The sequence below is a fragment of the Manis javanica genome, chromosome 7, assembly GCF_040802235.1.
Source record: "Manis javanica isolate MJ-LG chromosome 7, MJ_LKY, whole genome shotgun sequence".
Classification (NCBI taxonomy): domain Eukaryota; kingdom Metazoa; phylum Chordata; class Mammalia; order Pholidota; family Manidae; genus Manis; species Manis javanica.
In genome coordinates this window covers 37,666,530-37,679,941 of record NC_133162.1, presented here as the reverse complement: position 1 = coordinate 37,679,941, position 13,412 = coordinate 37,666,530, and the positions used below count along the sequence as shown (strand labels likewise).

General features: G+C 48.9%; 1 protein-coding gene across 9 annotated transcripts in view; it reads right to left on the bottom strand.

The window, feature by feature from the left end:
• Positions 1–66: 66 nt before the first annotated feature.
• The window catches only part of LOC118971522 (uncharacterized), a 73,576-nt gene continuing 60,230 nt past the window's right edge, over positions 67–13,412 (bottom strand). For all 9 annotated transcript variants that reach the window (XR_012133144.1, XR_012133147.1, XR_005059966.2 and 6 more), the window contains one exon: positions 67–342. The gene's annotated coding sequence lies outside the window, so the exon portion shown is untranslated. The remainder of the gene's footprint in view (positions 343–13,412) is intronic.

The window sequence follows — 13,412 nt, the reverse complement described above, 5'->3', positions numbered from 1 at the left end:
CCCAGAGGGCAAATGTTCCAATTATCTAGTTCTCTAATTAAAAAACCACCTCAAAAACTTAGTGGCTCTAATCAGCAGTGGCTATTTATCTTGCTCACAAATCTGCATTTACAACGAGAACCAGGAGGGAATACTCATTTCTGCTCCATGCAGCACCAGTAGCCAGTTCACCCAAAGGCTGGAGGATCCACTTCCAAGCAGCTCCCTCCCATGGTTGGCAAGTTGGTGCCGCCGAGGACTGGAGGCTTCAGTTCCTCTCCTCACAGACTTCCATATGGGCCCTCTTGTCAGGCTGCTTGGACTTCCTCACAGCATGGTGGCTGGGCTCCAGCAGCAAGTATCCTAAGAGACAGGAAATGGAGGCTGCTAGCTTCTAAAGAACTGGAAACTGGCCCCAAATTACTTCTGCCATATTTTAGTGATCAAGAACTTTCCGAGCTAGACTCAAGCATAGGGCATAGATCCCATCTCTCAGTCAGAGAAGCAGTAAGACATTTTGGTTTTAAAACCATCTCAGCTTAAAAGATATAAAAAAAAATCAATCATATTTCTATCTACTACCTAGGAATAATCTGAAAATAAAATTAACAAAACAATTCATTCACAATAGCATCAAAAAGGAGAAAGTATTTAGGAATAAATTTAACAAAATAAATATAATAATTTTACACAGAACACTATAAAATACTGCCAAAAAAAATTAAAGAAGACCTAAATAAATGGAGATCCAAGCAAATGTTCATGAATTGGAAGTCTCAAAATTGTTAAGATGGCATGTTTCCACAAATTGACATCAAAATCCCTATCAAATCTCTATCAAAATCTCAGCAGACCTTTTTTTTTTTGTAGAAATTTACAAGCAGATTCTAAAATTTATATGGAAATGGAAATAACCTAGAATAGCCAAAACAATTTTGCAAAACAAGAACAAAGTTGGAGGACTTACACACCTAGATTTCAAATTTTACTATAAAGCTACAGTACTCAAGACAGCATTGTATTAGTATAAAGGTAGGTACATGGATCAATGCAATAGACTAGATAACCCAGAATTAACCCACATATGTATGGTCAATTTATTTGCAACAAAGTGCCCAAGACAGTTCAATGAGGAAAGAGTAGTCTTTTCAACAAGTATAAATTTGTTGGAACAACTGGATATCTGTATGCCAAAAACAAATTTAGATTCTTACCTAATACCATATACAAAATTAACCCACAGTACATGGATATAGATCTCAATATAAAACTATATTAATTCCTAGGGGAAAATATAGGAGAAAATCCTTGTGTCTTTGAGTTAAGCAAAGATTTCTTACATATAATACCAAGATATGATCCATAATAGAAAAAACTGATATATTGGACTTCATTAAAATTTAAAACTTTCGCACTTCAAAAGATTATTAAGAAAATGAGAGGACGAATCACAGACTGGGAGACAATCCTTGCAAATCCAATATTTAATAAAGGACTTGTACTGAGAAAATATGAAGAAATTTTATAACTCAATAATAAAACAAACAACCCAATTAACAGAAAAAGATTTGAATAAAGACTTCACCAAAGATATACTAATGGCTAATAAGCCCGTAAAAAGAAACTTGATATGATTAGTCATCAGGGAGACACAAATTAGAGACACTCCTACATACCCAGTTGAATGGCTCTAAAAAAAATGAGAGACAATAACAAGTGTTGGAGAGCACGTGGAGAAACTGAAACCTTTACACATTGTTGGTGAGACTATAAAACAGTACAGACACTTTGGAAAACAATTGGGCAGTTTCTTAAAAAGTTAAGCATATGCTTAGCATGTGACTCCTTAGATATCTACCCAAGAGAAAGGAAAATATATGTCTATATAGACTTCTATGGGAATGTTCACAGCAGTGTTATTTGGAATTGCCCAAATTTGGAAGCAACCCTAATGCTCATGATCTGGTGAATGGATAAATAAAATGCCGGCTAACCATACATTAGACTACTACTTGGCAATAAAAAGGACAGAATATCTGACACCTGAAACAACATGGGGGCACTTAAACATGCTAAATTACAGATGCCGGACACAAAAGATTATTTATTGCATGATTCTATTTGCATGATAGTTTTAGAAAAGGCAGAACTCTAGAAAAAGCAAGTAGATCACTGGTATAGTTTCTTGGGCTGAGAGCAGGAACAGGGATTGACTGAAAACAGGCATGAGGGAGCTTTTTGGAGTGATGAAAATGTTCTAAAACTGGATTGTGGTGATGGCTGCCCCATGTGTAATTTTACAAAACTCATCCTACTGTGCACTTCCAATGGACGCTATCATGGTATGTAAATTATAACTCAGTAAAGCTGTTTCTTCTCTAAAAAAAAAAAAAGCTATAGCAAGGTGTGAGCATACAGAAGGGGTAGGGGAAGGCTGCCTATTGAGAGGCAGGGTGCTGGACTGAGACTCCTGGGAGCAGTCAGACCCCCAGAACACAGACTGATTGGAGCCTCAAAAAGCCCCTTAACCAGGCCTGACCCTTAGATCCACTGGAGGACACTGTGGACAACTCAGAGGCCTCTTTATCAGGCTCCTGGACAGATGCCATTACTCATTCACTCTGCTGGGGCTGTATAGCCTCACATGCTGTGGTGCACCTCTACCACCAGGAAGGCCTGGGTAGCCTGGCTCCTGCCCCCAGGAGACCCTGAGGAAGTGTGGTGGGCCTCTGGACAAGTCATTTAACCTACCCGACCCTCTATTTCCTCATCTGTCAGTGTGGGAACACAGCTGCCTGCCTGTGTCACAGGGAGGTGGGGGGCTACAGGATCAGACTGAGGAGTGGATGAGATGGTGCCTGAAGACCTAGCTGGTTATGAAGTAAGTGTGATGGGAAATTAAACCACTGAGCCACAGGCCATTCTGGGACATGGGAGAGAGACTTCTAAACCCAAATCCAGCCCAAAATCTTATGTTCCAAAAGCCTCAGTTCACTGATGTCTCTTAGGAAGGAAAACCTTCACAGAATACCATCCAACGTCTACCTTATTCAAGGTCCTTTCTAGCACAGCCTAAAAGTTGGTGGCCCAAATTGGGCTTGGACCCCTCCACAACCAGGAGCTCACTATTTTTGTAGGCAGCCTTTGCTTCTCTAAACTTCAAATGTTCAAAAAGTACTTTCCGCCCCTAACTGAGACGTGACATATCTTGTGACCAACTTGTGACCAGCCCCCAGCATTCCAGACCCAGGAGCCCCAGGGTATATCTGACTTCCCAGGCCCTCAGCAATGGTCTGAAAGTCCTGGTTCTAAGTTTGGGCTGATGTACTAGCACGTGTATTTTGATGAAGTCCCCAGATACATGCAATGCACACACACACAGCCTGGGAAACACTTTCGAGGACAACGGGCCTCACTGTAGCCCATGGTCCAGCAGCAGCAGCAAGAATTTGTTAGAAATGCAGATGATGGCCCCACCCAGAACTACTGGATGGAAATGCCTGGGACCTACCAGCACTGGTCGAACCAGCCCTCCAGGTGATTCTGATACCTGCTAACGTTTGTGAGTCAGTGTGATCTGAAACACAGATATAACCTGACACAGGATGGAGCAGCCTGCATGTCACCCGCTGAGCCTCCCAGTTCCCCTTAGCGGCTCTTAGTTTTGAAAGCCACTCTGGGGAGCCATTTTAGCTTCCCCACAAGGGAAAAAAACATTTGATTAAACAAAAAAAAACCTGACCCAAAGCTTTCCCTCCGTAAGAGAAGTGAGTGCAGCCCACTGGTCCCTGAGTGACAAGCACAGTGACACAGCATCAAGGCAAGCCAGGCAGGCTGAGTGTTTGCCCACACCTGTCAGCAGCGCCCAGCAAGCCAGAGGCCAAGGCAGTGGGGTGGCAGGTGGCCATTGTCCCTGGTGGCCTCCAGCAGGCACAGAGTCCCAAGTAATCACACCAGGGTCTGACAGCTTCCGAGGAAACTTCTTGTCTCTCAGCCACAGCCAATGCCCGTGATTGATATGGATTGCTGGGCTGGCACCCTCACCCCGGCTGGCAATTAGCACTCACACTGCCGGCTGTCAAGAACTCCTGACGTTAGGGGAAAGTGAAGGCTTGTGGGGTTGCCGTGCCCATGTGGTTCATTATGCCAGAGGCATGGGCTCCCCCACCCCCAGGCCCCTTTGATCGCTGTGGGGTGGAGAGGGCAGGTGACCCATCTTGTCACTTCCACTCTCTTTTCAAGAAGGTGGACCAAGGCCACTGGTGATAGTTCTCCCTTCCTTTCCCTCTGGAGTTCCTGGGTCCTGCACAGTAATCGATGGGGAGGCAGGGCAGAGGTTGAGCCAGAAAGAGGGGTAGGCAGGAAAGGCAGATGGCCTGGGAGGTTGTGAGACTGGACCCACCCAGCCTGCGGGGCTGGGACTGATCAGTCCTGTGTGGCCTTTGGCAAGTCCCTTGTCAGAAAACTGAGGAGGCGGACCAGATCATAATTATCCAAACTATTGGCCACACCCATTAGGGAATCATAAAACTAATGTAGTGAATCAAGACAGCATTTTTAAAACTGAGAAAGGAATGGAAAAGAATGAAATTAAATGGAATGGGTGAAGTAGAATCTCAAACATGCATTAAGGGTAAGTTTTCTTTGCTAAAAATTATGTTCCACAACATGTATGTGTGTACTGAGATGCAATGCAAAAAGTTCCCTTATTGTGGGTGAATCAAGTTTGAAAGCTGTTGCATTGGATAAGCTCCTAGTTTTTAGATTGGTGAGTGAGTGAACAACCTATCTGTTCCAGAGTGCATTTATGAGAGAAGAGCCTGGAGGAGGTGAGGGAAGGAGAAGGCCCAGGCCATGGATTCAGCGAATAAAAGGCAAATGGACAACGGAGAGGGCCTCATCAAACCCAAAGTGCCAGGCAGTGTCTCATTGCCTGTGGCTCCCACCTGCCCACCCTTACCCAATGCCTGGCACACAGAGACCCCTGAACCCTCCTGCAAGTGTTTTTTAAACTAGACAGAAGTGAAAGGAAGAATGAGCCTTCACTGGCTGTTTTTGGTGTGCTGGCCTTCCTGCTGGTTCCTCTGAGCCCATCCGCCTGAATAAGTAACGTGGGGCTCTCTCCTGGGTCTACACATTTGAAGAACGTACACACATGCAGCACACTGATGTGACATATGTGCTGTAGTTCATGTGCACAGAGCTTCACAGTGCACATGACCAGAACATACTGTGTGTGTGTGGCTCACCCACAATGCATCAAAAAATCCAACCCTGTGTGTAAGAATTGCCAGAAACTTTACCATCTGGGGCCACGTTTAAGAATGACCATTAACTGACCAGCCCCTTGGACTTTTTGGTTTATAAAACTCTTTCTCATCCACTCTTCTCTTTGAGATCATCATCCCCATCTCCAGTTTATGTTTAAGGAAAGGGAAGCTCAGAGAAGTGCTGCAGTCTGCCCAAGGTCACACAGTCAGCCAGCAGTCAAGCTGAGAGGCCACCCAGGCTTACCTGGGCCTACTGGTCTATCCCTTCCCACTTCCTGGGCAGTGTGATCTAACAGCCTGTGCCATCCTTCCCCTTTCAGACAAATACAGCTATTGCGGAAAATCCCTGTTGAGCTAAGCCGGGTTCGACAGGGTCCAATAAAGGCTTTCTATTTTTCTCTTTGCTATTAAATCATGCTTTATTTAAAAGGCTGAAGTCCCACAAATCACCAGCAAAGCAGCCTGCCCCACATTGGCCTGGCCTGTATCTGCGCCAGTCCTCCTCCGCTGGAATATGCAGATGGCCCCGCCCCACCTCCCCTCCCCCTGCTTTGCAGAGTGAGGATATATTGGAGCTTATGGCTATTATATTGTATCTGTCTTAAAAGCCAGCCCTCTTTGCAGACACAGACACTCCCCAGCTCACATTTATCAGTTTTATTCCTTTAATGATTCAAACTTGTGCTGTGATGTGCTACTCGGAATGGAGGATTTTATGGATTTAACAGTTTTATTAATTTAAGAGGTTTCCACTGAGCGCCAGAATGGCTCAGTGTGACAAAGAAGGTATCATAAATGAATTGATTTGTCACGAATCAGAATGTGATCCAGCAGTGATTTCATTATTGGAGTTATTTTCCTCCAATTATCTACAAACTTAAAATGCTAAAGAGCAGCCCCTTCGCCCCCCACCCCAGTAGCAGCCAGCCTGGATCATTTGAGCAGGAAATAAATACAAATCGATGGCCCAAATTTGCCACCATGTGCACCTCCCATGCTTCCCTCCTCCCCCAGTACTACCAACTACCACCCCGAGGAAACAAAGCCCTAGATGTCGGGCGTCCGCATGAGCTTGAGCCATAGGCCATCTGCAACCTTACACGCCCTGTTCCAGGGGACCAGATCTCATCTCCAGTAGGGCCCAGGGCCTGGAGGAGACTTGGCTTCCTGTTCCCATGTTGGGTCTGCAGACAGGCTAGGAGAATGGCATCTAGCCACAGCTTCTCCTGGCTGTCCAGGCCCTTAGATTTGGGTAGGGTGCACAGTGGAGTAAACACTGGGCAAGGAGCCTGGCCAGATAGGGTTCTAGTCCCAGCTCTGTCCTTGCCTCACCCTGCAGCCTAGGCAGGTCCAGACCTTACTAAACTTTCCACAGTGCTCCAAATGGGGCTGCACACTTTCACTCTGGGGCCACCATACACTCTTGCTTCTTAGTATGGGAAAAGCTTATTCACACCTTGGCCCCCAAACTCCTCAGCGCAGCTACCTTCTGCTCTTCGCCACCCTCAAGCCCAGGTTGTGCTTCCCCACACTGAGCCTTGCTCTGGTCCACTGAGTCCTCTGCCTTACCAAGACTTCTACTCCTGGGCCTGTTTCCTCATCAGCAGGATGAGGGCACGCATAAACTCTACATTTCCAGCCAGGACTAACTCCCCTGACCCTGAAAGTTTCCTGTGAGCCTCACCCACTGCTAAACGTATTTGTTTGTTTATCCCACAAACAGCCACCATGTGTCAGGCACCCAGGAGGAGCCAGAGAGAAAAGTGATGACTCAGATGGTACCTCAGCCAGGCAGGGAGACGCAGCATGGAACCCTAAGCCAAGTGTGCTAAGTGCCCTCCCTGGGCCACCCAAGCCCTGCAGGAATGCTGACGGCGCAGGACAGGGGGCTCTGATCCTCCATGCTCGTCCACCTGCCCCGGCTCTCTGCTTCTCCAGCCTCAGTCTCTCTCTGATCACTATGGGGCCATCGGGCTTGCCATGGGGCCCTGACAGGAAAGGGAGAGTATGCAGCTCTAGGTGACAGGGTCATGGCAAGTAACCAAGCCAGAACTTTCACAGGCAAACCGGCTCCCATCTTCCAAGCCACTTGTTTTTAAGGGGAAGGGAAAGGAGCAGAAGCCACCATATGTGACATACCTGCTGGGCCCCAGGAACATGCGTGGGTCCTTCTCATTTCCTCCTGACAAGATTTTATAGATACAGAAAGGAAGGCCCAGAAGATGAAATGACCTACCCAAGGTCACACAGCTGAACCCAGCCCAAGTCTGGCATGGCAACTCCCGAGCCCTCCAAAGAGGCCATCTCCCTGCCCCTCCATGCTGCCCACTTAGCTCACAACCCCATGAGGATCTGCCTAGCTAAGCATCTAGAGGCTGCAGGAGAAGCAGAGAGGGACAGTGGGTCTACCCATGGAGGTTCCAGGGGTTTAGACCAGACCCAGCTTGGTCCCTTGATGGCTGCATGCCCCTAAGTGGGTCGCCATCCTCTCCTCATTTGTCCAATGGACTGAGACTGCTGCCAGGACCAAGCAAGAGACAGAGAAGGGCCTTAGTAAACTGTAAAGTACTATGCCCAAAGCCAGGGTGACCGTGTGGCCAGCAGCCCTGAGTGGCCAGAAAGAGCTCTGGGGGCCTTGTTCCATGTCACCAGAGCACACCCTGGGAGAGCCTTAGCCTACCATCCCGCCCTGGGGTAAGTCACAGAGGCCAGGCCTATCGGAGGCCTTCTGAGGGTGGAGGTGAATCCTCACATCTGCTTGTTTTACAAGGAAACTGTGATCCTCACAGCTTCAGCGTCTCTCCCAAGAGCCCAGAGGAAATCAGAGTAGCAGATTGGGAGGAAGGGGGGGCCCGAAAGTGCTGTGGGGGCATTCCTGAAGCTTCACCAGCTAAGCTGACAGCCCCAGTGGAGAGGAGCAGAGACACTAGAGTAGGTCTGATTGCCTCAGCCGGGGAACAGGGGCCCCAGAGCTGGCCCGGGAGACCCCAAAGCTATTTGAAGGCCTGCTAGGAGGACCTCCTACAAAGAGGGCCTAAATGGAACTGCCACAGTTTCCTAGGAAGCAGCTAGAGGTATCCTGTCTAAAGACCCCTGGCAGGGGAGCTGAGACCCAGAGGGGCAAAGGATTCACTCAGGCCACTAGGCAATGCTAGAGTCACAACCAGGAACCAGGTCTCCTGGATCCCAGTGCAGAGAGCCAGAATCCTGGGATCTTGAGGCTGAGAGTCTGTCCACCACCTCTGCAGTGTCCCTCTTCCCTTACAAGAGCTCCTCCCAAGACGCCAGCTGCCCAGGGTACCGATGAGCAGCCCAAAAGATAGGGAGCTCACCACTTCACAAGCAGCCCACTCTGTTTTCCTCCACTTCAACTGGAAAGTGCTTTACACACATACATATGCATGGACTCCCCCTTGTTCACACACACACATGCACATGTTCACTCCTAAACACATGCACACACACAGGTGTGCACAAATGAGCTTACACCACACAAACACACACACACACAAAATGCCACACTCCAACACATGTGGGCACACCAGTCAGGCCCCATTGTGCACTCAGATCAGGGAACACAGGCAGGCCCCCTTCTGCCTGCCCACCTCTGCTCTGTAATGCCTGAGACTCCATCAGGCCATGGGCAGCGCCTGACAGATGAGCTGACACCACTGAAACACAAGGGAAATGACCAGACTCAAGGTGAAGCGTGATCTCTCCCTTCTACCTCAAGTACTTAATTACCTCCCTGACCTCTGATGGCTAATAAAGGTGTCTAATTTGTGTGGCACTAAAATAGCTTCCTAATATGCACCAGGACTATCTCCTAAAATTAATGCTATGACAAGTAATGAGGGTCTCCATTAGCTAATATCTGCATGTGGAAATTCTCACTTTCACAGAGTGGGCTAAGGTCTCTGAAAGCCCCTCCCCCCTTTGGAGGGACTGCCTGCCTGCCTTACTGGACTCCAGACATGGAGCAGATTGGAAAGCACTAGAACTTGTCACCAGGCTACCACAGAAAAACTACCAGCCAGTTGTTCAGGATAACAACAAGGTCCACCAGTGACTCTGCTCCAGGGATGGCAGGCCAGGCCAGAGGGCCCAAGGTATCCCTGTGCTAACCTGGGTGAGGGTGTACAAATATATCCAAGGTGGGGCCCATATTGGAGGTCATGGGTATCAGGAGGTTGTAACTCAGCACAGAGGAAGTCCATGAAGGCTTCTTGGAGGAAGTGTTAGTTCACCATCATCCTTGTTCCATTTGGTGGAATGAACAAGATTGGTAAATTGAATGAGAATATAATGTGGGTCTCCATCTTTATTCTTCAAGGGTGGTACTAATTTCTAGTTTCACACCTAAGATTTATTATTGTATCTGATTTATGACTTGGGGCACAGCCATGTCCTATAGCTCTTTCCTCTCCACCATGCAGAAACACATAGTATTTGTCAAGTTCTGACTCTCATCAACTCCCACCAGATTTCCAAGAGACAATGCCTGAAAGACGTTGAACTAATAAGAGCCATTCAGGTGATTTCCTTTCCCCTTCTCCCTGACCTACACCCTGAACATCTCCCCTTTCTGCCTGCATCTTCCTCCTTCCTTCCAGTCTAAGCTCAGAAGCTACATTTTCCAAGAAGACTCCCCTTGTTTGAGGTACTCCTGCTGTATGTTCCTGCAGCCCTTGAACTGCCCTGATCAGGGTACCTTCCACATGGGATTTTCTAGTCCAGCTACTTATCTGCCTCCCTATCAGACTATGAGCTCCACATGGGCAGAGGCTGCATCTTCTTCTCCTCTCCTGTACCCACACTGATGGCTATACGTGGCTCACCAGCTGCCTGTGTAACTGTATTTCCATTATCCTGTTTGATCCTCCAACTGTCTCAGGGGGCAAAAAGGTTGTTACTAAGCTTCTCATTTCATAGATGGGAAGACTGAGGTTCTCAAAAGGGGTAGCTGCTCAGCATCCCACATCAGTGGCAACTGGCAGCCACACAGGGCTGCAACAGAGGTGTCTTCATCGATGCCAAGTCTGGTTCTTCTCTGGGGCCCTGGCAGCCCATAAGTCAAGGGCTGGGTTTGAGACAAACTGCCAAGTAGAGGGATTGATTCACCTCAAATTATTATGCTGGATCAATCCCATTTTCTGAACTCAAATGTCAAACTTAGGAACTCCAGCTTCCCAGGCACAGCATAACCCTGCTCAGCCCTGCTTTTGTGGGTGGTTATAAAAACAGAGTACAGAATGCCCCTCTCTCAACCACGGACCCACCCAGGGATCTTCTTGGGTCCCCCGAGGAGAGAGTCGCAGTCCCTTTCCTACACTACAGGATGCTCTCTTACTCCCTGAAAGCCAGCCCTCTGTTGCCGTTTTATCTCCTGGCTGTGTGGGGCAGTTTCAGTCAATACCTGCCCATCCCAAACATGCTATCACCCATGCACACAAAGCTTCCGCGCACGGGGGCTTCCTTTCTGGGGCATTTCAGGGCTGCTTATCTGGGCTCAGCAAATCCAGCCCTGCATCCCCCTTCCTGTGCAGACACCACCCCGCTGACAGGCAGTATTTCCCAGAATGTCCACATTGCACAACTGGCTACACAGCCCACAATTCTGCTTCCTCTTGGAAATTCCAAGGCACAGGGGAGTGGAGGATGTGGGGGGCGCCTCAAGTAAGATCCTCAGGTGCTGTTGTCCTGGAGCACCTTTCCTGTGTTGTCTATGATATGGACTCTCAATCATCCTTTAGCCCCCAGCCTTGTTGTTACTTCTTCCGGGAAGCCTTCTCTGATTACCACCATGGCCCCCAGTCAGAGGAGTTTTCGAGTACAATGGCAGGACTCAGGGTTTGTGTCCAGGGTGCCTGGGCACAAAAAGCTCCATTAGAAATACCCAGGGCTTTGGACTTGATCTTAAGGTCCATGGAATTCACTTAAGAATTAAAAGCAAGGAAGGAAAATTAGCCCACTTGTGCCTTAGGAAAACCCCTCAGTCTGAAAGATGGAGAAGTGGTCAGAGGGGAGAGCACCCAGGTAGAGAAGCATCAGGAGACGGTGGCAGTGACCAGACAGGCCAGAGATGGTGCTGGCAGCAAGGTGGGTAGTGGTATGGGAAGGAAGCCCGCAGAAGCAAGGGGAGTAGGAGGCAAGACCTCCCAGTAGCTGATGAGATGCGGAGACTTGGTTGATAGGGAGAGACCAGTGGGCCCCCTAGGGCCTGTCTGGGAGCCGTGTCTGGGAGGGAGCATCACTAAGCTGGCACACCCAGGGTGAGGTGCATATTACCTGAGATGGCTATTAAAACTAAGTGCAAACCATACAGTCCTGCTCAAATAGTGTTTTCTTGGCAATGTGTTAAAGATTTCCACTGTGTGCAAACTTTTGCCATGAATTTCCAGGTCAGCTCCCAGAGCCCCTGTGCCCACAGGTCTTCTGATGACCCCCTAATCCTGCCTGACTTTGAGCCCAGCTACTCTCCTTCTCTGCTAGGAGGGAGACTGACTTCTACCTCTCAGAGGGCTCCCACCCTCCCTGTGGGTCAGACCTGCAGATCACCAAGGCCTTGTCTGGTTAATGGGTCCTTGCAGCCGTGCAGTCAGTCCCCTGCAGGGAACCACCCCCCCTCCCATTTCCCCATTTTACTGACCTAGATTGGAGATGGCCTGGCTTAGGGCGTGGGCCAGACTGACACCCAGGCCTCTGGCAGCGGGTCTAGGGCTCTGCAAGTAGCTATGTCCTGGGGGCAGGGGAACATAGTGGCTGAGAGGGAGGCTCAGGGCCAGCCACAGAGGCCCCCACCTGGCTTTGTGACTCATTAGCCAATATGAGTAATTTGCTACTGCCACAGTTTTCTCGTCTTTGAGAAGGGAATGTTAATGGTAGTAGCTACTCCATTGGTGGGTTTGTGAAGTAAATGAGTGGCTACAAAAAACCATTCATCCTGGCACCTGGCCTGTAGCTGGTGTTCAGGGAGCGGCAGCAGTGCTGGCTATAGGAATTTCCGTGGTGCCTAGGCTCCTCCCCTGGCCTGGATGAGTTGGAACGGCCAGCCACTGAGTCAGGCCCACCTTCAAGGGGAGGGGAATTAGGCTGTGCTTTTGAAAGATGGAGTGTCAAAAAATAATAGGTGCCTTTTAAAAGCCTCACTCACATTTGGCCTCCCTCAGTGATGAAACATGGTATAACTGAGCACACAAACTGGCCTTCCTGAAAAGTTCTTGCTCTTAAGCACTATTTCATGATGCGCACTAGGCCATGTGGGTGAAATCACACACCTTCTCTCTCCCAGGACAGCAGGAAGACCTTCTGTTATTTCAACACTCCTGTCTGGGCCTCGAGGAACCACATCTGCCTCCTTTAGGTCTGCTGTGGACCGCCCCCCTGCTGTCTGCTGGCTGAGCATCCCTCTTGGTCTGAGAGGCAGCCTTGCCCACCAGCTTCCCAGTGATGATGACATGCTGCCCATTCAAGGGTACACATGGCCCTTATCACGGGGAAGTGATGTCTGAGCACATAGCCACAGATCCTGCTTGCCTGGCCAGCACTGTGCAGTGGGCAAGGCAGCACCACAAGACCAACATGGCATTTGACAAACTCCCCATGGGGCCAGGCAGCCAGGTGGGAGGAGAATCAAATCAGAAGAGAGGGAATCAGGCCCAGTGCCCTGACCCGGTGCTGAGTGAATGCACCAGCCTTCAGGAGGGGGAATCTAAGACAGACAATCTTTGTGGCTTTGGTCATAAAGGGGAGTGATTGGCCAGGAACCCATCATGCCTGCCAAGGTGGTAGAGTGGCCTTGTCTGGTCCTGCTTCCTGAAGGAAGGGGACATCTTCAGGGACCTCAATTCACTGAGGTTCAATGAGCTACTAAATTGTGCTGGGGCAGGAGGAGACCAGTAGCAGTTCCCCAGTTATGAGTACCAGCAGCGAAGGATTTAGGAATCTGAAAAGGCCTAAACCTGACCCTTGTCCATGGGAGAGAGAGGGAGCCAAAGAAGCATATGCTATGGCTTTGGACTCAGAAGGACCTGAGCTTGAATGACCTCCTTGGGCAAGTCCCTTCCCTTCATAGAGACTACGCCCCACTCCATCAGCTCAGTCAAACAGGGGTGACAACAACTTTTATTGAGAACTGGCTACATGCCAGGCACTTTGCTACTA